The sequence below is a fragment of the Peromyscus eremicus genome, chromosome 8b (assembly GCF_949786415.1).
Source record: "Peromyscus eremicus chromosome 8b, PerEre_H2_v1, whole genome shotgun sequence".
Lineage (NCBI taxonomy): Eukaryota > Metazoa > Chordata > Mammalia > Rodentia > Cricetidae > Peromyscus > Peromyscus eremicus.
Window position 1 is genome coordinate 58,786,528 of NC_081424.1, and position 21,599 is coordinate 58,808,126.

Sequence of the window (21,599 nt, forward strand, 5' to 3'; positions counted from 1 at the left end):
TCTCAAGGGACACACACCTGTCAACACCCACGTGTGCACACAGATGAGGAGCCCTGACCTCGAGGGACACACACCTGTCAACACCCACGTGTGCACACAGATGAGGAGCCCTGACCTCGAGGGACGCACACCTGTCAACACCCACGTGTGCACAGATAAAAGAAAAAGTACCTCACCTCTGCTTTCCTTCCTTCAAAGCCCCATGGAACCCTGAAAGTGAAAACCCTGCACCCTCTTGTTGAGAATTCTCAGAAGCAACCCCTTGCATTTGTGAAAAGGGTTTGAAAGGAAGTGACTGGTAGATCTGAAACAAAGAAAATCAAAATTCGTGACAATCTCGGAATGAGCTGAAATCATTTTTTCCAGGAAAACCGGGAAACATGTCTTTTCCTTTACATGGTGGCACATGCTTGTAAGCCCTGCATTGGGAAGACTGACCAGGACAGGAAACTCTAAGGCCAGTGTGAGGTGCATTAAGCCAATGTGGGTTCACTGAAAGACCCAGTCTCAAAAGAGAGGAATGGAGGGGGGCAGAGGGAGAGTAAAGAAGGAAAGAGGGAGAGAGGAAAAGAAAACAACACACTTTCTTAAAATGTCTGATCATAAAGTCATCTAGAAGCGTTATTTTTTTAGAATTAACTTATAAAATGATGTTACTATTCACAACTTTTTGACTCAACATTTGGCTTATTAATAGCATCGGGGCCTGACTATCAGGCATATATCATGCCTTAGAATGAATCAGAATTAAAATCACACTATAAATAAATAGATGAACACACTGCAAGGCTGATAAGGGCGCGTAAGTTACTGTTATCTCCTCTGTCATAGAAACACTCTATAGAATGGATCTACCCTGGCTCCTACTTCAAGGAACAGGCTCCATCACTGCCAGGGAGGCCCGACAGCAGGCATACCCCACATTGTGAAGGCAGCAAGACTGAGGTCACGAGCCAAGCAGCACAGGCCAGTGAACTCCCAAAGTCAGACTGGTCATCCACTTGCTGGAGCTAGGCCCCAGCTTCCACAGAATCCCTAAACACCACCAGCTGAGGAGCAAATGTCCAGTGAGCCTGGAGGAGACAGTTCACATCCAACACAGCAGCACATTCATAGGAACTAGAGCATGCTGCTGCAAACATTCTCAAAGCTAAGGCCCTATTCGTCACTCAGTAAACGTGTACTTAGTACCTTCTTCAAGCCAGTCACTTCTGTGGTTGGTGCTCAGCATACAGCAACACACCCCTAACTTTATTAAAGGTCTCTTTAACACACTCTGAGCCTCACAAGAGGCTGTACTGACCAATTAAGGACAATGAGGCAGGAGGCTATGTCAAAAGTGACTTTAGTTGAATAGTGGTCAATGATGCCAAAAACAGAACAGCAAATACCAGAGGTCCTGGAGGGGGAAAAACAGTCTAGGTTTAGACATGCTAAACCTCAGTTGTCTACGTGGAAACGTCTATGGTCTCGGGAACATAAGTCCGCAGCTCAGAAGGACGCAGGGTTAAGAGAGATGCACACGAATCAGCCACACTGAGAACAGCTGGAGAGTTATGTGGGGCTCAGGCATCTGAGGACCCCAAGCATCCATACAGAACATGGATATGGAAACCTGCATCTGCACCCTGAGCACTGGGGCCTCAAAAGCCGGCCAGCCTGATGAGCTCCACAACAAGCTCTGGGTTCAGTGGCAGACCTCCACACATACCTGCATGGGCAAGCACGCCAGCATGAGTGTCAGCAGGTGTGGTGCGTGTGTGCGTGCGCGTGCACACACTAAAATGACCGGCATTTCCTAAAAACACTTCATTCCACTCAATCCGGCAGAGAAAACATAAATTCCCATTATTGCCCGATACTGTTTTTTTTTTTCAGAAATCATGAAAGAAAATTAGATTGCATATCATCCCATCTGAAAAAGTTTAAGTCTCTCTAGAAAAATTCAAAGCAAGTATATGCCTTTAATTAAATTATATGTAGTCTTTTAAATGAGTCTCTTCTCTGTAAGTGCTGAGATTCCAAACCATTTTGCAACAGAAACATTCTAAGCTCCCAATACTGAGTCCTTCCAGAGGACCCTGTTTTCTAGATATATAAAATGATAATTATCTCACTCATAGGTTCCATTAGATTTAGAAATAACACATGAAAAATGTAGAATGACTCAATATCACAGTTACAGTTACGATATAAATGAAGACCTGCAATATGTATGCATTTGTATGTACACACACACACACACACACACACACAAAAAAAAAAAAAAATCTCCCACTTGAAGACTCAAGATGTTCAGACAGAAGGATCTAGACACTGATTCCAGTAAATAAACATCTCTAAGCTGCAATCCTTGGCTGCAACCCCTTCCCTCTCCCAAGAATCCTTAAACCAAAGTCCCTAATTCAAGCTCTTCCTGGAGGCTAAGTATTTAGAGCGGGATTGTCCAATACATTTTTTTCAAGGAGGTAACTCCCAAGAAGAACAAACTACTCGTCAGAGCAGAGTCGCTGAGGAGTCCTGAGTCTCGAGAACCGACGTTTGCTCCTTAACACACAAAGGACCAGGCAGCAGGGAAGAACCTCAGGATTCTTTGGGCCTGTTTCTCGGACTTCTGCCTGAGCATCAGTGAGAACAAGACCAGCGGGACCCTTTTACAGTCGTATGGGACACAGTGAAATGACGCGGAGATAATCTTTATAAAACGGACACTTCAGATACACATTCTCTATAAAACCTTGCACAGAGCCTGTTCGGATCTCGGAATGGAAAACATCACTTACGGCTGCTCGCTCTGGCATGTGCCCACATGAGGCAGTGACAGCCAGTGTACGCAAGCTTTGCCCTCACCCAGTCTTGCAAAGCCCACGAGCCCTTGGTGCAAGGAAGGGTGATGTCCTTCGCTCTCAAACACATCATGTGATTTTAATTGGTGGTCATTCCATTAGACATATCTATTCGACATTCCAAATTAAATCCCGCAGAGTGAAGCAGCTGACAAGAAGCACATGGGCATTTCATAGATCATTATTTTGTCCTCCATTTATAGATTAGAAACTGCAACACGTAAGTCAATGTTTCTTCACAGCTGGGCAGAATCAACTGGTCCTCCCCAGCCTCCTTAATAACAGCATGGAGGAGGCTAGAGGTTTGCGCCTCAGTCACCAGGAAGAAAAAAACAAAAAGGAAAAAAGAAAAAGAGGAGGCGGAGTCAGCTAGAATTAAGTTCGCAGTAACAGTTTTCCCAAAGCGGGTCAAAATTCCCTATAGCATCGTCGCTGCTGCTTCACACCACAGTATCTATGGAGAAGTCAGGAGGACAACGAGGAAGAAGGAAAAAAAGAGGCAAACTTCCACTCTGACACGCACCAGAATGATTTCATTCCATCAACTCAGACTCCCAGGTTTTAAAAAGCACTGTGTGTGGAAATCCTAAGACTATGTCAGCAAACCCCGTGGCTCAACAACCCACATCATGTGGTAGCAGGTAAGAGTCGGTGGGAGAACAAAACACAGGTTAGAACAAAGGGAGCCTCAGAAATCACTGCAGACCTCGCTCTGAGCTAGCAAGGGAGGGAGAAGAAAGAGGGACCTGGGCAGACACTTCCTCTAAGACAGTCTGACCTGCACAAGTCTTCTTGTGCCTTCTTCAGCCCCTCGGTGACAGTTGGGTGGCGTGAAGAGCACATTGTGACTAGTTGAGAATTCTATGTCACTCCCTCAGGACAAAAGCTTCAGTTTAGTTCCAAAGGTTGCACAGAAATGTGTGTGTGTGTGCATGCATGCTTGTGTGTATGTGTATCTGTATATCTGTGTATGTGTGTGTATCTGTATCTGTGTGTGTATGTGTGTGTAGGTGTACGTGTATAGTGCGGAAGCCTAAGGACAACCAGAGATCCACCTGTCTCAGCCTCCCCCTTGCTGGGATTAAGAACTCAGGTTCTCATCCTGGCAGGGCGAGTGTTTTCCTGACTGAGTCATCTTTCCACAGACACACAAAGAAGTTTCTACCAACACACTAGCTCAACAACATTAAACTATTAGCAGAGACTTGTGAGATCTTACAGGACAAAGAATAAATTTAAAAGTTACTTTGTGAAACAATTTACAAAACAGATCAGAAAACTCATGAGACACACAAACAACCACAACCTACAGCGAGAAACAATACTGCAGAGAATCAGTTTGTTCTCAGTCAGAACAGCTTTCCAGCTTGTGTGAACACAAGCTGTCTGTAAGCCACCCAGAAACCAAGAGCTGTGTAAGGAAGACGACTCTGTGTGCTCACAGGCATTCAGGGGAATTCTCCATCTGTGGGAAAGCACTAGATGTCACATGCAAAGCTTTAGTCAACTGCCTTCCGTACACTCGAGAGAGAGGCAATGAGAGGCGAGGGGAAGATGGACATCAGTAGGTCACTGTCCAAACGTAACCCTCTGGACGGCCACAGTCGCAAGTGCTCTTGGGAAGCAGCGGCCACGAGTGAACTTGAAGACGACTATGCTACAAGTGACTGAGGCTGGGGAGCAGAAGGCCAGAGAATGGAGACCTACGGGAAAACACCTCCCACCTCCCACCTCCCACCTCCCACCTCCCACCTCCCACCTCCCACCTCCCACCTCCCACCTCCCACCTCCCACCTCCCACCTCCCACCTCCCACCTCCCACCTCCCACCTCCCACCTCCCACCTCCCACAGGGATGCACAGCTCTGCCCCAGGAGAGGCAGGGTAGGAAGATGATTTGACCAGAGCATCCAAGGAGCCTGGGGAACTCCAAAAGATGCAAAGAATATACAAGCAAAACGTAAGATTGCTGGACAGCAAAGAAAAGCAGACTTCTGAAGGCAGCAAGCGAGGAGAGGACCCGCCGTGAGAGGGACAGCGGTGACCACATCATCTTCACTGTAGGAGAGTCACCTAGGAGATGCAAACACCTGACCGCATCTCCAGGACTATTCCTCCAGAGGATCAGCTGAGGGGAAAGCCCTACCCTGAACGTGGGTGACACCATCCCCTCGCTCGGGTCCAGGAGCCTGGAGCGAATAAAAAACAAAACAGAACCAGCGCTCAGTAACAGCAGCCTGGCCGCCTGCTTCCTGCCCGCTGTGAGGTCACTGCTCTGCTCCACCACAGACTCAGCCAGGATGATGGACACGCCTGAGAGCCGAATCCTTCTTCCCTTAAGTTGCCCTTCAAGGATCTTGGACAAAGACATGAAAAGCTAACTAACGCCACAGCCAACTTCGCAGAATAAAGCACAGAGCCAAACACTGTGTTTATAGTACTGAAAAAAATTCCCAGGCAAAAATTTTGTATCCAGCCAAAGGTTCCTTAAAGAAGTGAAGACCAAGTGGAATAAACCTCACAGGGCATTCCTAACACAACCAAAGCAAAAATATCAAAATTAAGAGTATTCCTTTTGCAAAAGAACCTTTGTATGAATGAAATACAAGCTGCTGATTCAGTGGACTGACCTGCAGACCACATACACAGCAAAGAATCTGAGTCCAGAATATACCACAAACTTCAAAAAATAAAATAAAATAAACCACAGAAAACAAACATAACAATTAATATATGATCAAGACCTGAAGAGACACCTACGACATGTAGGAAGCACACAAAAGCCATCAACCCACAGGAACATCAGAGCCACTATGAAATGCCCCTCTATCTATCAGAACTGATACCTCAGGTGAGCAACTAACACACAAGCAGAGCTACTGGACCTCTCAGACCTCGTCAGCAGAAATGCAAAATGATGCCACCACTGTAGCAGTCTGGCCATTCCTAATTATCTGAAGCAATTACCTGTGACCTAGCAGTGCCACGCCTGAAAAATGAAAATGGATGATCATTAAAAATTAGGATGTGGATATTTAACACAGCTCTCTTCAGAATCATCCCGTGCTAGCAACAACCTGGAGTCCTTCAATGATGATGAGCGGAGATTAGTCCAGCAGAGGCTACTGTGCGGTCACAGACAAACGCTGGCACATGCCGCTTCATGGATGGCACTCAACGGCATCACGCTAAATGAGAGCAGCCAGGCTTCCGGATCCTGATCCTGATTCCATTTACAGGCTTTATAGAAAAGATACAACTATAACGACAGAGAAGAGTTGGGGCCATCGGCTGGAGAGGGACAGGTGTCACTATAAAAGACATCTCCTCGTGATGTTAGAATTACTGTACTTTGTGCTTATGGTGGCTACATAAAATCTAACATGTTAAAACCTAAGCCATATATGTAAACACACACACACACACACACACACACACACACACACGTACAACGTGGTTTCAGGTCTTCATTCTCGTCAGGAATGAAAACTAAAGGGAGTCGCCCACATTCAACATTGTGCCGGCAGAGAGATACAGCGCCATATGGTGAGTACTCTCTCGGACGGTGAGGGGTTTCAGAGGCCAGGTCTGAACTGTGCGTTAGAACCGCGCTGATCCGTGAGAACGAGCCTAACTTTTCACACTTCTCTCTTCCACTTACCAAAAAGCTGATCAGACAGGCAGGGTTGTTTTTCTGAATATGCGGACTCAGTTTGAGTAAGAGAGAGTGTCCTCTTCAGATGCAAAAACTCAGCTGACTGGAGTTTTAAGGGATGAAAGGGCAGCTCATAACTGGGTGAGATCAGGATGAATCAGGAACCTAGGAACCTACTGACCCCAAGGCATCGTCACCCTATTCCACCATCTGGCGGCCAGCTGCTCCCAAAAGGTTAGCCCAATCAAATGTAAAGTCCGACAAACCAGGTTTATGTCTTAGAAGACTGCCTCTGGAGTCACGGAATGTTCTAGATAAAGTTATCTATACAGAGAATAGCTATGAATTAAATTTATCTTCCTAACTATTTTCATCATAAAAATAAATTCATATTTTCCTGGAAGTATTCCGAAAAAGAAAAGAAAATCTGAAGCTAAATATTTGAATAGATTAAGATTGTCATAGAGTAACAAGCATAATAAAGTCATGGCAGCTTTGCTCACTCAGGGTTTCTTCTGAGAAACACCTCCTGAGGCACTGCTCCCTGGGTGCAGACAACAGGATGCCTGCACCCTTCCACACATCCAGAGGGTCAGAAGTGCCCTCTGGAGGCAGTCAGGAGTGACAGAGGAGGCTTTGCAGCAGACCTCTGTGTTGGAGGCTCGGTGGCTGCTGGTCACCACCAAATGGCCTGTGCTGTGCATGCACACCCACGTACGCCATCCTGTGATCCAAGGCAGTACAGCAGGCCTGTCCACAGCAGCACCACCAGAAATGGGTGAGTGAGATCAGTGGCACAACAGGATCAACTACAGAAGCTGCTCGGCGCCACGGCATATTTTTAATTCAATAAACACACCGGGAAGCAAAAACAGTGGCCTTGTATACTCCCCAACCTTTTCTTGCATACGTGATCTTGGTATGTTACAGATGTTCTACAGATGTAGCAGGCTGATGTGAGCTCAAGAGTAAGGAGAAGAAAGGTAGCGCAGCATGAGCTGGGGATGCAACTCTGTGTGTCAGCGAAGGTGCATCGGCTCTAAACCACAGAACTGGAGACCAGCTGCTGAGAGTCCCAGTGCTTCTGTGTGCCCAGCGTCTCAGGCATCCTAAGACAGTTAAGGCCTGGCCTCTGCTATCAACCTCTCCTTGTGGGTAACCAGGAGAGGGCAGCGCACCGGGGGCTTACAATTACCCTTGCTTTTCGGTCAGGGAAGTGAAGACTCTGAGGTTAAACGATTTCACAGTGTAGATGGACATGGAACACAGAACACTGGCTGCTACATTCTGTGTGAACCAGGGAGGTGCAGATATTCCTTGCTCACAGGCACAGCACTTACCAACTACCCAGTTCCGTCCGGGGGGGGGGGGGGTGGGGGGTAACAGTCTTCACAACATTTAATCCTCCTCCTCCCTGCCATCCTCCTCCCCACCCCTCACCCCACCACAGCCCACCCCTCCCTCATCTCCGTTCTTCTCTGTCCTCCTCTCTCTCCTGGTGACTCTCATTCTACAGGTCAGATGACTAAGCACAGAATAACAAGGCTCTCCAAGGTCAAATAATTAGTAAATGTCCAGGAGCTTAAAGCCCAGCCAGCTCGCCTAGCCTGGCCTGCTAGCTTTACAAAGATGTAAGCTGTGGGTTGAAACCAGAAGGTATAGACCTTTCCCTCCAAACAAGGCAAGTTGGGTTATCAAAAGCACACAGTAGACATGCAGAGAGAGTCTCCCCCTCAATGCTGTCTGGCTGTTGGCTCATTGAATCTGAGACAGGGCAGAGCAGCAGGAAGGGATGTTGTCTATGGCGGTTAACAGGTAAGAGACTATTAGAAGCCAAGAAACTTACAAGCGCCATGAGGCGGATGCTAAGCTACACTAGAAATAAAGTGCTAAACAGCCCTTGCAATCTTCACAGAAGAGTTCAGAACCTGATGAAAAAGTCAGAGACATCTGTGTGAAAAGCCAGCATGTAAGAAGGGCACAGGTGGCATGCAGGAAGAGGTGACCTTTGAACTGGGTCGAGAGGACCAATGAGAATTGGGCAAGAAGAGGGATGGCCTCTGACAAAGGCAACATGAATGGAGACAAAGGCCGGAAAACACTCACAGGAGAACCGATTCACGGCAGGGCTGAGCAAGACCACACGGAGAAGCTTCTAGAGAACAACAAGGCACCCGGGGAGCCCCGAGCTGCTTGGTCCAAGAAGCAGTTGCACAGTGGTACAAGACGCGCCTGAGGAAAACCCAACAGCCCCAAACCTGGTTCCAGAAGCAGAACGTGGGAAACCCGGCAAGTCAGAAGCACGCGCCACCCCGACACGGGGACGGGACCAAGTGGGCTTCACACCTCAGCGGTGCAGCAGGGCCTTGCCGTGCTGGAGAAACATTCGTCATCCACTACAGATCATCCCAAATACAGCCTCCAAGCCTGGCATTCCACCCCTCAGAAACGCTTTGTGCATCTATGAAAAGCCATACAGACATCGGTTACAGTAAGTAAAACAACAGAACACCAGTCTAAGTAAAACAAGTCCGGAAACGTCCAAATACTCATCAATAACTGGATCAAAGGACAGGCTAGAGTATTTACACAATGTGACAGCTACTGCACAGGGCAATCCTGGTGAAGGGCACATACTTGTGCAGGAGAAAAGTGAGGCAGAGTAAACACAGCAGAATTCCGCTCCTGAAGCAGTGGGGTGGGGCCGTGTCTGAGGAGGCTGAGCAACAAGGGGAAAAGGTGGCATGAGGGGCTCTGGGAAGCGCCGTCACCAGCCTCGTTTTCCACCCAGAGAAGCTAAGGCTTAGCAGTCAGTGGGAGAATCGAATCGACTTTCATAACTGGGTTTAACTGGTTTTAAGAAAAGTCACGCATAGGTCCAAAACTACTCAGAAAAACCTACCAATTTTGAGAAAAGTTCATCATCCTCTGTATGCCTTCAAGCATGCCGTCTCCTCTGCTCACAGTGCCTCTGTTCACGCTCACCTCTCTGGAGGTGTCTGGTCACCATGCCACTAGGAAGGGCTTCCACCTCCCCACAGCCTGGACGCGCTCATAACAAGGCTTTTGAGGCAAAGTACTGCGTGTTTGTGAGCTACCTGTTCATTAGCTTTTCCTCAACTAGACACGAGTCCTGAGACAAATAACCCAGACTCATGTGGCTTCAGATTCAAAGCCAAATCCCAAATCCTATCTATCCTTCCCTCTTTGATTTGATCTTGCTATTAGTGAGCTATTTATCCACTCTGACCTCAGCCTAATTCTTCCAAAGTCAAGACTACCTCACTAACACCGAGAAGAGTGCTCATCACACAGCGTTACTACTCAGCAAGGCTTTCTCAAAGAGTTATATATTAGTCGGTACAATTTCCTCCAAAGACAGGGCTGTGAGAAAACAAAGGTCACGGAACAAGTATACTCTAAGAACCAGTGACACTTTCTGGGTTGGGTCCACTTCGACCATCAGCAAAGGCAGGTGTTGAGCACCTGAAAACAGGCCACACCCAAGAAACAACAGGTTTCCAATACTAACGACATAGTGGGCCTTGGAAGAACACCACACGTGTAAGATGTAAACTATCTCACGAAGCAATTATAAATCGGTTACCGATTACAAGTCAACTTTGTTATTAAAACTTCACGCACTTTCCAAACACTCTGTCACCTTATTCTCTTTGCTTTTTTGAGACGGGGTCCCACAGCCCTTGAACTCATTATGTAGCCAAGTCAGACCTTGAATTCCTGACCCTCTAACCTCTGCCTCTCTGGGGCCAGGACCGCAGATGTGCACGCCTCACCCAGCTGATTTCACACATTATCTCTCCTGGGACAGTACGATCACAGAGAACACCCCCCCCCCAAGAGATCCCTTTCTCTTTTGATTATTGACATGCACACTGACTAACTGTGCACACAGTTGACACACTTGATCCTGTGTTCCACGTGGAGAAATGCATTCATTTTTTTTTTCTTCTTTGGCAAGAATACTATGGGACTGTGTGACTGCTGGGGGAGCTGATTCCAGATGTGTCCACTTGCTTCTCTACTGATGTCACCGAGTCTGAGTCTCCACTGTGATTTGAATGTTCTGTCCTTGAAAATGCATATGTTAAAACCTGACTTCCTATGAGGAGTATCAGGAGGGAGCATTTGGGGCAGATTTGGTCATCAGGGTGCAGCTGTCAGGGATGAGACCATACCCTTGTGAAAGGGGTGTCACAGGGCTGTCCTGCATCTTCCCATAGAAGGAAACAAGAAGGCAGCATCTTTGCATGAATCAGATTCTCACAGGGCATGGAGTCTGCCAGTTCTTGGCCCTTGGACTTCTTGGCTCCCGACTACAAGAAAGAAAAATGTTTGTTCATCAGCCACTGAGTCCAAGGTTATTTTGTTATAGCTGCTCAAATGAACTAAGCCTGACCAAAGCGGTACAAGCTAAGCCAACACCACTGTGGATTGTGCAGAGGGAATTTTATCGCTGTTCCCTAAAGCTTTATGGAGGAATTATAACAAAACCCTAAAGGCAGACACGACAGTTACTCTGACCCCCTTTCCTGATCAAAGTCCTCACTCGGTTTGCCATCACAAATTGATCTGCCCAGGGATGCTGGACAATTGTTGGCAGAGCCTAGGTTTGAGTCTAGCCTGGGTTTGCAAGCACATCACAGCAGGGTTCAGAATGAGCAATAACCCTCCCTTCCCCTGGCTGCTCTGACAGAGTATACCATTCACCATCCCACTGAAAACAATGGAAGTCGTTTCTCACAGTGATGGCGGCTCTGAGGGGAATTCAGTTCCTGACCTGGGGCCAAAACTTCCACCTCTCCTCTTCAGCCCCTGTCCGCTCCCCTGAGGCACACCCCGCTGCCTCTCTGGATGATCCCAGCTGAAGACCTACAGTTGCCCATATTTGCCAAGGTCCTTTTCCAAACAGGGCAGCACTCACAGATTCTGCACTCAGGGCAAGAGCACATCGGTGTTTCTGTGGGGTGCTCAGCCCACCTTTCTCTCTTGCTCTAAACAGTGAGTGGCTGCCCTCCACGTTGCGGCCTCTGGCTTTTGTTCTTAGGAGCAGTTGCTTTTTAAAACCAGACAAAACAAAAACAAAAAATTGCACAGGATGATTAATAACAATTTGGGGTTGGGCTGGAACCACCTTCTGGTTTATGCTTCAGTCCAAAGACACTGAGCTCTTTCCAAACAGAATGGCCTGGGTATAGCCCAGCAAGTCAAATCCCTGAAGTAAACATTCTGAATTGCCTAACAGCAACTAGTACTTTTGTAAAAAAAATTAAATAAATAAATAAATAAATAAATAAATAAATAAATAAATAAATAAAATTCCCTCGTATTATAAAAGAATGGAACAATAAGCTTACTGTAAATACAGAATAAAATCAGTAAGCCATCTAAAGAGGAGTTTACTCAGCATATGGCAGTTTTATTTAAAAGACCTTTTAGGAGCTGGAGAGATGGCTCAGGGGTTAAGAGCACTGGCTGCTCTTCCAGAGGACCCGAGTTCAATTCCCAGCACCCACATGGCAGCTCACAACTGTCTGTAGCTCCAGTCCTAGCAGATCTGACAACTTCACATCGATGCACATAAAATAAAGTTAAATAGATTATTTTTTTTAAAGACCTTTTAACAGGTGCACAAAGTGGGCAAGCTGGCAGTCCCCTCATTAAGCCCTCTCACTGGCACCAAAAGTTAACAGGATGGTGGCAATGCCAAGCCACAGAGAAGGCGTTTCTTCTGAGGAGGTGGAGCCGGACCCCACCCCAGGCCTCACAGCTGACTGTCACCTGATCACCAGGACAGACCTCTGCTCTGGCGTGCTTCTGTTCTACACTGCCTGCAGACACGCCTCTCTGGCTTCGCTCCCAAGACCAAAACGCACAAGCCCTGCATCATCGCTTCTGCTTGCAACACTTTCACACTCCAAAGTGACCTTTGCTTCCCTGAGCCCCGACTCTCCTCTCCGCCACCTCTTCGTCACGTGCCCGCCGCTCAGTTAGGGAAGATGCCTCCTTCTCCCTTCAGACTCCTGTACGCTGCCCCAGCTGGACCCAGGCTGGTTTCCAACAAGCAAGGGCACTCTCGTTCTGGTCTCCTTTCTCTGTGTGGGTGCTTGAGGTCCGGACAGGGGGCACTACAATTAACACTTGGAAGAATAGGAAGGCAGTCCTGCACACAGCTGTGTAAAAGTGCACCCACTTTTTGCTGTTTGAGTAAACGGAAAACATTAAGAGGGCCAGAAGGTTTGTTTTCTAGAGAAGGAAAGGACGGTAAAGCAGGGGTGACTTTTCCGTGGGACTCAAATCCCAGTCACAAATGGCTCGCTTCAAACAAGGAGAAGTTAGAGCAGAGGCCTGAGTAGAGGTTAAGCTCAGACTCACTCTAAGGATGGAGAGGCCAAGTGTGTTTGATCCCAGTACTCGGGAGGCAGAGGCAAATGGGTCTCTATGAGTTCAAGACCAGCCTGGTCTGTATAGTCAGTTCCAGGGCATCCAAGGATCCATGGCAAGATCTCTCTCAAAAAGGGTCATTAGCTTTCAAGGGCCTCCTTTAGAATACTCTCAGACTAGATAGAAGACCTCCCTTCCTTACAAGCCTCACGTTCACCTCATCATCTCTTCAAAGGCCTCGTCTCCAGAGAGTTCCATTCTCAGGTACTGGGTATTGGGACTTCAACGTGTGAATTTCTAAGAAATACAATTTAGCTAATTCTCCTTTTCCTGAAAATCATGTTAATTTCTAAAATTGCCTTTAAGGACAATATGAACTTTAAAAAAAAAAAAAACCTAGGTCTGTGGTGTGCAAGTGTGCACACATGTCTGCAAGTGTGCACACATGTCTAAAAGTGTGTGCAGACATGCTAGTATGTGAGGGTAGACATGTGGATATGTGTGCACGTGGAGGCTGGAAGCCCTAAACTTGAACCCAGAACTTGCCAATTCAGCTAGCTAGCCAGATGGCTTTTCATTGGTCCCTTCCAAATTTGGGAGAACAGGTAGGCCGCTACACCTGCCCAGTACTCCTGTGGGTGCTCGGGATCTGAACTCTGGTCAGAAAGTGGGAAGCACTTTCCCCTGTGAACCATTGCATTGGCTCAGCCTCCAGAATAAGCTTTGTAACAAGTAGAAAATGAGTATGCAGATGTGAGGTCTACCAGGCTGGCCTGACTCTGATCTCGCAAATATGAGGCTGCAACACTCCTACTGCCTGGAAACAGTTCCAGCCACTCAAAAAAAAAAAAAAAAAAAGATTGGGAAACAGTTCGAATCAGGGCGGCTGACATAACAAAGCACCCTGTCATCCCACGCAGCCTTGACCTAAGCTCACACTGCCACACAACTACGTTAACATCCTTCTAAAGGAATGATGTTTTCAAAAATCACATTTTTAAATACGAAATTGATTTTAGAAAATGATTTTTGTTGTTGTTTTCTTTGTTACTTCCCTACATGGCTCAGACTGGCCTCGACTCATAACCCCCTGCCTCGGTCTCTCAAACGTTAGAACTGCAGGCATGTGCCACGTGCCGAGCTCGATAGTCTTTAATACAGTTGGTTGCCGGCATCTATCCCCACAGAGAGGCATCCGCAAGGTCTGCTGAGAGGGTACTGCTACACAGGGGCACACTGAGTTGGGTCTGTCCCCACTGGCACCACCTCTGAAAGGAGGAACTGCTTTCAGAGAAACATTCATCTTCTTACTCCAGGGCCTAGACAGTCCTCAGTTAGTCACAGCCACGTTCTGAATCAGCAGACACAACCACTGCCCCCACGAGGAGCAGAGGCTTCTCAGGACGCGCTTCTTCAGCCACTCATCACACTCTCTGCACACAGACGTCTACAAATGACCACGGAACCAAAACAAGGATTTCTTCTCAGGTTACAAGTGTGTCTAAGTGACTGAGTGAGTCTGCAAACACAGAACGTAAATACAGGAAGGAGGAATTTCTACACTGCCACCACCGCCATTCATCCGTGTCTCGAGACGGAGCGAATGCATGAAACCACGACCAAGCAGAAGCACCTCGGTGCTTTGAGAAACTCCGTTAGTCTGATCCCTGCAGAGGCACCGCCATGACGGTGGACCCACCGAGTGGAGAGCTGCATGTACACTGAATGGAGATGCCAGCACACAAGTCTTTTAAGCCTACAGGAACTGGTCCGCAACCGTCCACTTTGCCCACTGAGCCAAACACACACAGACAGATGATATTTTCTACACCAGATCTTTGCCAACACATATGAAGATGCTGGGAGAGCAAGTACCATGAAATTCCATCAGGGACCCTAGGAACTTGAGGTCTGTCACTAGGCCAACCAGTCATGAATCCCTGTGAAAAGCCTTCCCGTGCCTGAGAGTCAGAACGTCTGCCACAGGTACTGCAGAATGACCCTAGCTGTTGACACAGGACGTGAGCTCTCTTCTGTGTTTTTGGAAAGTACGGGGCTGTACTCTGGGACTGTGCACGTGACACACAGTCACGCCAGGCCATTTTCGGTTTCCAACCTCCTGCTCCCAACAGAGCCCAGCCACTTCAGATCGCTCCTTCCGTGGACCTCTGTGGCCACCAAACGTCCCGCCCTCCACTATAAAGAGACGTGCACTGTCTTTCAACCGTGAGTGAGCCAAAATTTCCTGGTGACCAGGGACTGTAATGCACGGAATACGAGTTCCTGAGCCGTGCCCACTGCTGCCAGGCTCAGCAGCAGCAGGACCTAGGAGAACTGAGCACACCTCTGTGTATCGGGAGAGACTGAAACAGAAACAGGGCACTCCCACTTCCTTCAAAGTTTCCTTCTGTCACTCATCAAACTCTGAAATTCTAGTTCAATCTTAACAACCCACCAAGGACAGCAAAGTGAACCCTCTGGCACTACAGCACCAGGTAGTGTACACGGCATGGAATTCAAAGTCTGAAGACGGATGATCGGGGTCACCTACCATTCCTGTATCCCCCAGTTCCTCACCTGGGAAATACAGACAGTAATAACTACACATCGTGTGAATTTTTTAAAGTTATTTTTAGTTTATAGGTATGAGGTTTCCCTGCATGTATATCTACGCCTCACACATGTGCCTGCTGCCCACTGAGGCCAGCAGGCGCCTGATCCCCTGGAACTGGAGTTACAGATGTCTGTGGGCCCATAAGTAAGTACTGGGAACCAAACCTGGCTCCTCTGGAAGAGCAGCCAGTGCTCTTAACCACTCAGCCGTCTCTCCAGCCCTTACGTGAATGTTTTTAAGGATTGAGTATCATAGATAACAACTGCTTAACACAGTTTTCAGTCAATGTCAGCAATTACTAAAACCAGTATAAAAAATAATTTGTATTTAGTTAATAGAGACATACCACTATATTGCTCATGAAAGTGGCCTTGACAAAAGGCCACACCTTAAAAGTACATCTTGTGAGGTCAGTGATGTTTCTACACCCCTGGAACAAATTTCTGGGGTGTTCCTTTCAGAAAAAAAAAAATAGTAAGGACATTTAACATGGTCACTTTTGTCATTCTCAAAACACGCATTTCATTCTCCTCCCTGGTCCTGAACGGGTGTGAGGGCTTGTGTGCTTTACACTATAGTCCACAATTCTCGGTGACAGCTGTATTCCACTAGACAGCGTTTTAAACTCAGTGTTTCGAGGATAATGAAGAACTTGGTAAATGTCACTAGGCTGAACTGAGGTGATCAGCAACCGATAATGTCGGCACCTAATGTGTTAACTGGTTTCCAGGTCTTTCTTCCGTCCTAATATAAACATCCTGCATGCCAGTTTCTAACAAGTTAATTGTAAAGTAACAGGAGTGCAGCTGTCTGAACTGAACGAGGCCTTCAGATGGCCAGACAGACAATTACGTGATGGCATCCCATGCAGATATTACTATCAGCGTGACAGTGTGGCTGAAGAGATTTTCATGTAGAGGCTATTTTAGAAAAACCGAGTAAATTCAGCGTTAAGAACGTGCAGGTCACCACCTGTGGTGGCAGGTCTGTATCAGGGACCCAATCTTCCTTCTTCTTTCTGTGTGAACACAGTAAGAACGCTGAGGTGAGCAGACTGTCTGGGGTCGAGTGCAGCCGGAGTGTTGCTGCTCTGGATCAGCTCATCCTCCCCTCAGCAGTTTCAGGAAATGGGAGGGTAAAGGCCAGGCTGTAACCACTTCTCTTCATGAGAACTTACAGACCACCCTTTTCACCAAACTACTCAAACTCACACACACATAGACATAATGTGAACCTTACAGGTGGCTAGAGGGAAAAAAAATCAAAGAATGTGTCCTGAATTAGACATATCTTTGCTAACACTATTTCTGCCAAATCATTAAACAGACAGTACTCTGGCCTAGTCAAGAGAAATACAATATATAGACATAAAATAAAAAAATAAAAAGCCCCAGCGGAGCTGCTTTTGAGACAGAGTCTTCTCTGGCACAACACTTAGGACGAGGAGGCAAGCAGCTACTTATCAGCTCTTTGACATCAGGGGAGGACTGTGTGCGTCAGCAGGCCAGGAGGGACCCTGCTGATGGCAATGGATCACGTGCTCCTTATCTTATCGGCTGATGATGTCTGGCACTTGAACAATTGCTGCGAGAGCCCTGGGGGAAGGAAGGTGTGTGCGTGCAGGGACGTGAGCCAAAGCTATGCACTGGAGCAACAGAGCAAATCAGACTATGCAGCACTTTACGTTAATCATGGTAGGGAATGTCCCTGCCCCCAACGCCAACCTGAAGAGGGCTTCTGCTTAAGGAGTGACCTGGCTGTGTGTAACAACCACTTCTTCATTGGTGCTTGCATTAATTTTATTTAGAAAAGTGCAAGGAAATGCAATGTTAGGAAACCACACGCAACTTATATTAGCTTCACTAAAAAAAAAGGCTCTTCTGGGGTGGAAACAGGATTCAAACTGCTTTTTAAAATCTGGCTAGTATCCATACCTCTAAACACAAGGGAAGGGGTGGTCACATTAGGTCAGATGGAGCTCAGTCACATCTCTCTCAAAACAGCACTAAGGAAGTCTAAGAAAGTTTCCTGAAGGGGTCCAAATAAAAAATAATATTAATAATGGGTCTAAATAAAAAAATAATAATTTGTCTGAATAAATAATAATAATAAGTAAATACACAATTTTTTAAATGCCCTTGTCTTAAAAATGACTTTTAATCCATCTTTTTTTGGAGGAATGTAGGGCACAATCCCGGGGCTAACCAAGTACTCTGCCCCTGAGCTACAGTCCTTTTTTCTTTCACTTTTTATTTGTCGATAAGGTCTCAGCAAGCTTTCCAGGTTAACCCTGACCTTCTCCACAACCCAGGCAGGCCTTGAACTTATGATCCTCATGCCTGAGCCTCTCAAGTTGCTAGGACGGCAGATGGCATGAAAGCAGATTTTAAATATTTAAAGAAACATCTCGTTAAATGAAAATGAACTCTGCAGTTCAATCAACTCGTGTGCTTTGAGTAAAACTAACTTGACTTTTATTAGCTCACATTGTGCTTCATGTAACTCAACTAAGAAGAACAACCACGCGCTTGTACCACGAGTCACAGCCGACTCTCCGTGTCTGACCTCGCACCCACACTGTGAAGTGCGCACATGGGTCACAAGGACTTCTAACAGTATGCTGAACCCATTGTCCTTCGAGTTTACTCGTTGAATTGGAACAAACACTGTTAATTTGCATCCAGACACATCCTCCTTACTTTGCTCTTCCTTCCGTCCCTACGGGGTCTCCATTCTCCCCTCTGTGAATCAGGGTCTCCACTCTCCCCTCTGTGAATCGCTCCCCCCTCCACCCTTTAAGTTTCTCTGCGATCTGAGTCAACTTTCCCTCCCTAGGCTTGCCAGCCTCTGCAAGGCTGCGGTAACGTGATGCCTCGGGGAGCCCCACAGAGCTCCTGGTTCTAAACACAGCCCAGCCAGTGCATGCCTCCTCACTAGCACCTCAAATCTGTGTGAGAAACATGGCCCTGCCAACTCACCCCACTCCCCACGGATGACTCCCCATCCTGATCCCTGCCCCACTGATCCTGAGCACGCAGACACATCATTACCCCCTGACACATGACCTTCTGTTTCCTGAGAAAGACGCTTCATTTTTCCACTTCAACATTCCTCTGAACCTCTACCCACTTTCTGTCTCTCTCTCTCTCTCAGCTCAGCTCGTTCCCTCTGGGTTTGACCCCTCTCTCTGCCTTGCTCACTCAATTACTGCCGCCTCTGAATTTCATGCCTTTAAATTCTCTACTCAGATTTCAAATACACTCTCATTTCCATGAATCCTACAATGACACCTTTGACAAGAACACTTCCTTCAAATCCAGAAAACCCGTCACATCTTCCTTTTTTCCCCGTTTACCACCAAAGTCAAGCATTTTCCAGTCGCTTACTTTGATACATGTATGAGTATATATAATACATATAACTAATCCTAATTAATTCCTTAGTCATTACCCTATGATTTCAGCCCCATGGCTAAAATGGACTGAAATCGCTCATTTTTGAATGAACCAAATTTCCACTAATTCCTAAGTTTCATGGCAGCCTGATGAGTGAGTCATTCTTCATCACCCCCACACACACTGGTCGTAGCAATGTCAGACAGTCTGTCCGTATTCCTACCCAACCAACTTCCTACTTTCTTGACATTTAGTCCTCCATTAACAATCAGTAAAGCAGATGCATTTAACCAAACCATTTTCCTAATGCAAATACATTCTCCAGCAGACCAACTCTGCCATGGAAGACAAAATGAAACTTCGCAGAAATAGAAATCTGCAAATTTTTAAACAAAAGCTACACTTTGCAGAATAACACAAAGTTTTGAACACAGCGAGCACTGGCCAGCAGTACTATGTGGTATCAAAACAGTTTTCTTTTCCTCTCTGTCTTTCCTTCTTTTTTTGTTTTTTGAATGAAGTAAGTTTTAGCAAATCGATAGTTTGCATGCGGTCTGCTCGGATATATCTTCTCAATGTCTTTTGCTGGCTTAGGCCCTCTGCTCATCTGTGAAATGTGGATGTTTTCTCTTCTATCCCCAGCCTGCTCTTTTCCTTCCACGTCCACTCCACACCTCTCTTCAATGGCAGCACCTCTGTGGGTGACTTCCATATTGCTGCCACTAGCTTCTAAACAAGGCAAACCCAAACGAACAAACAAACAACAAAAAAAAAAAAAAATGAAGTAATTCCGAGATGATTCTCAGCCATCACTACACTCTAGTCCTCTTATGTCGCCACTGCCTCCTCTTCTGCACCCCGTCTCTTCTAAGTGAAATCACCTTCCTTCTTCTCCTGAGCTGCAGATGACAGATACCCTCGAGCCCACCCTCTCCTTCCAACTCTAGGGTAAACGCTGCCTTCTGTGCATTCCGACTCTGTGGGACTTCTGCATCCTCTTCAGCCTTCCCATTCCCATTGTAACTGCTTCTTGTCAGAACTCTGCTCAACACTATGTTCTCTTCTGAGGGAGGATCAACATCTCCTCCAGCTTAGAATCAACCCAGGCCAGCTAAATAGAGAGAGAATGATACCCTAATTCTCCTGGAGCTATCTGTTTAGGTGGTACGCAGCAAAGTCCCTTCTTTCGACGTGTGCACCAGGTCTACAGCCAAAGTGCTCCTATCGCCCGGAGCAGAACAGCGAGTGGGCAGAGGGGAAGGTGAGTGGTCCCCGACAGACGTGCAGAGCTGAGATGACTGAGTTGCCTTACCTCAAGGTGTCTTGTGCTGACATAAAGGCTCCCTGTAGTTTTAAAGAATTAGAACTCAGCTCCTTCAATGGGTTCCAAGTAACCGACACGGCCCTGTGCCTGTTCTCACCCTTCCTCCGCCTCATAGGACCCCTGACACCAGGTCTTCTAATTCACCTTTCCTCACGTTTCTCTTCGAAGTGCACTTCTCTGATGGAGAGGAGTGTTGGGGGGGACCAAAGTCTAAATGGTCTTACTGGTGGTCCTGCTGGGAAGACACCCACTGAGACCTTCTCCATACCCACACTTCACGTTCAAGTGACTGCAGAGCCGTCCATGACCTCACACGTCAGGCCTGGCCCCACGGTGGTGCCACCATCACAGGCTATACCAGTGCCAAGTGGACTGTGAAGAGACCGCATGGTGTCATGGTGGCCCACAGGGCCGGATGTCCCAGTGGAGCTGACGTGAACTCTGCACCCAGTGTCCACCTGAGGCGCTTCCTCTTTCTCACTGGACACTCCTCCACCTGGTGCTCCATGGAACTTCAAGAGAGACTAATAATGCCCAGGAGGCCCCCAGCTTTACACTGCCTCACCTGAGGTACCTCAGGAGGGTGAAGCAACTTCCGGTGATGCCGCCAGAAACACTGGACCCCCTGCTTCCGGCGGCTCACTCTCTGCCATGACTAAGGGAAACTTGGAACACAGGAATTTCCTAGCTTCTGAGGAGACCACGGCTGAAGCTTGGTGTAGTACTTCGAAAGTACATGCACCCTCAAAGGGAGCGGCACTATTAGAAGGCATGGCCTTGTTAGAGTAGGTGGGGTCTTGTCGGAGGAAGTGTGTCACTGTGGAGGTGAGCTTTGAGGTCTCATATATGCTCAACCCTCACCCAGTGAGACAGACTACTTCCTGTTGCCTGTAAAATATAGGACTCTCAGCTCCGGCACCATGTCTGCCTGCATGTCACCATGTCCCACCATGATGATAACGGACTAAACCTCTGAAAATGTAAGCCACCCCAATTAAACGTTTTTCCTTTACGAGAGTCGCCATGGTCATGGTGTCTCTTCACAGCAACAGAAACCCTGACTAACTGCGTTACTGGCAAAGGCGTTGAGGAAGCTCTCCCTGCTGCCTATGGCCTCTCTACTCTGCGTAGCCTTTCTTGCCTCCATTCCCTCTGGTGAGCCTGGGCACAGGCGAGATGGGAAGGGCCAAAGCCCCTGCTGGGTAGCCTGGACTGGTCTGAGCTCCTGGCATCCTTGTTAGCAAGTTTACCCTACTTGAAGTATTCTTTTGCTTCGTGCTATAAAATTTAAAATCATTCCTTCAATGGCAGGCAACCCTCATACCTTCCATTCCTCACCTTCTAGGAAGAATCCAAAAGTA

At 47.2% G+C, this 21,599-nt stretch overlaps 1 protein-coding gene across 4 annotated transcripts in view; it reads right to left on the reverse strand.

The window, feature by feature from the left end:
• The window catches only part of Pde10a (phosphodiesterase 10A), a 187,792-nt gene that overhangs the window by 94,019 nt on the left and 72,174 nt on the right, over positions 1 to 21,599 (reverse strand). The window lies entirely within an intron of this gene.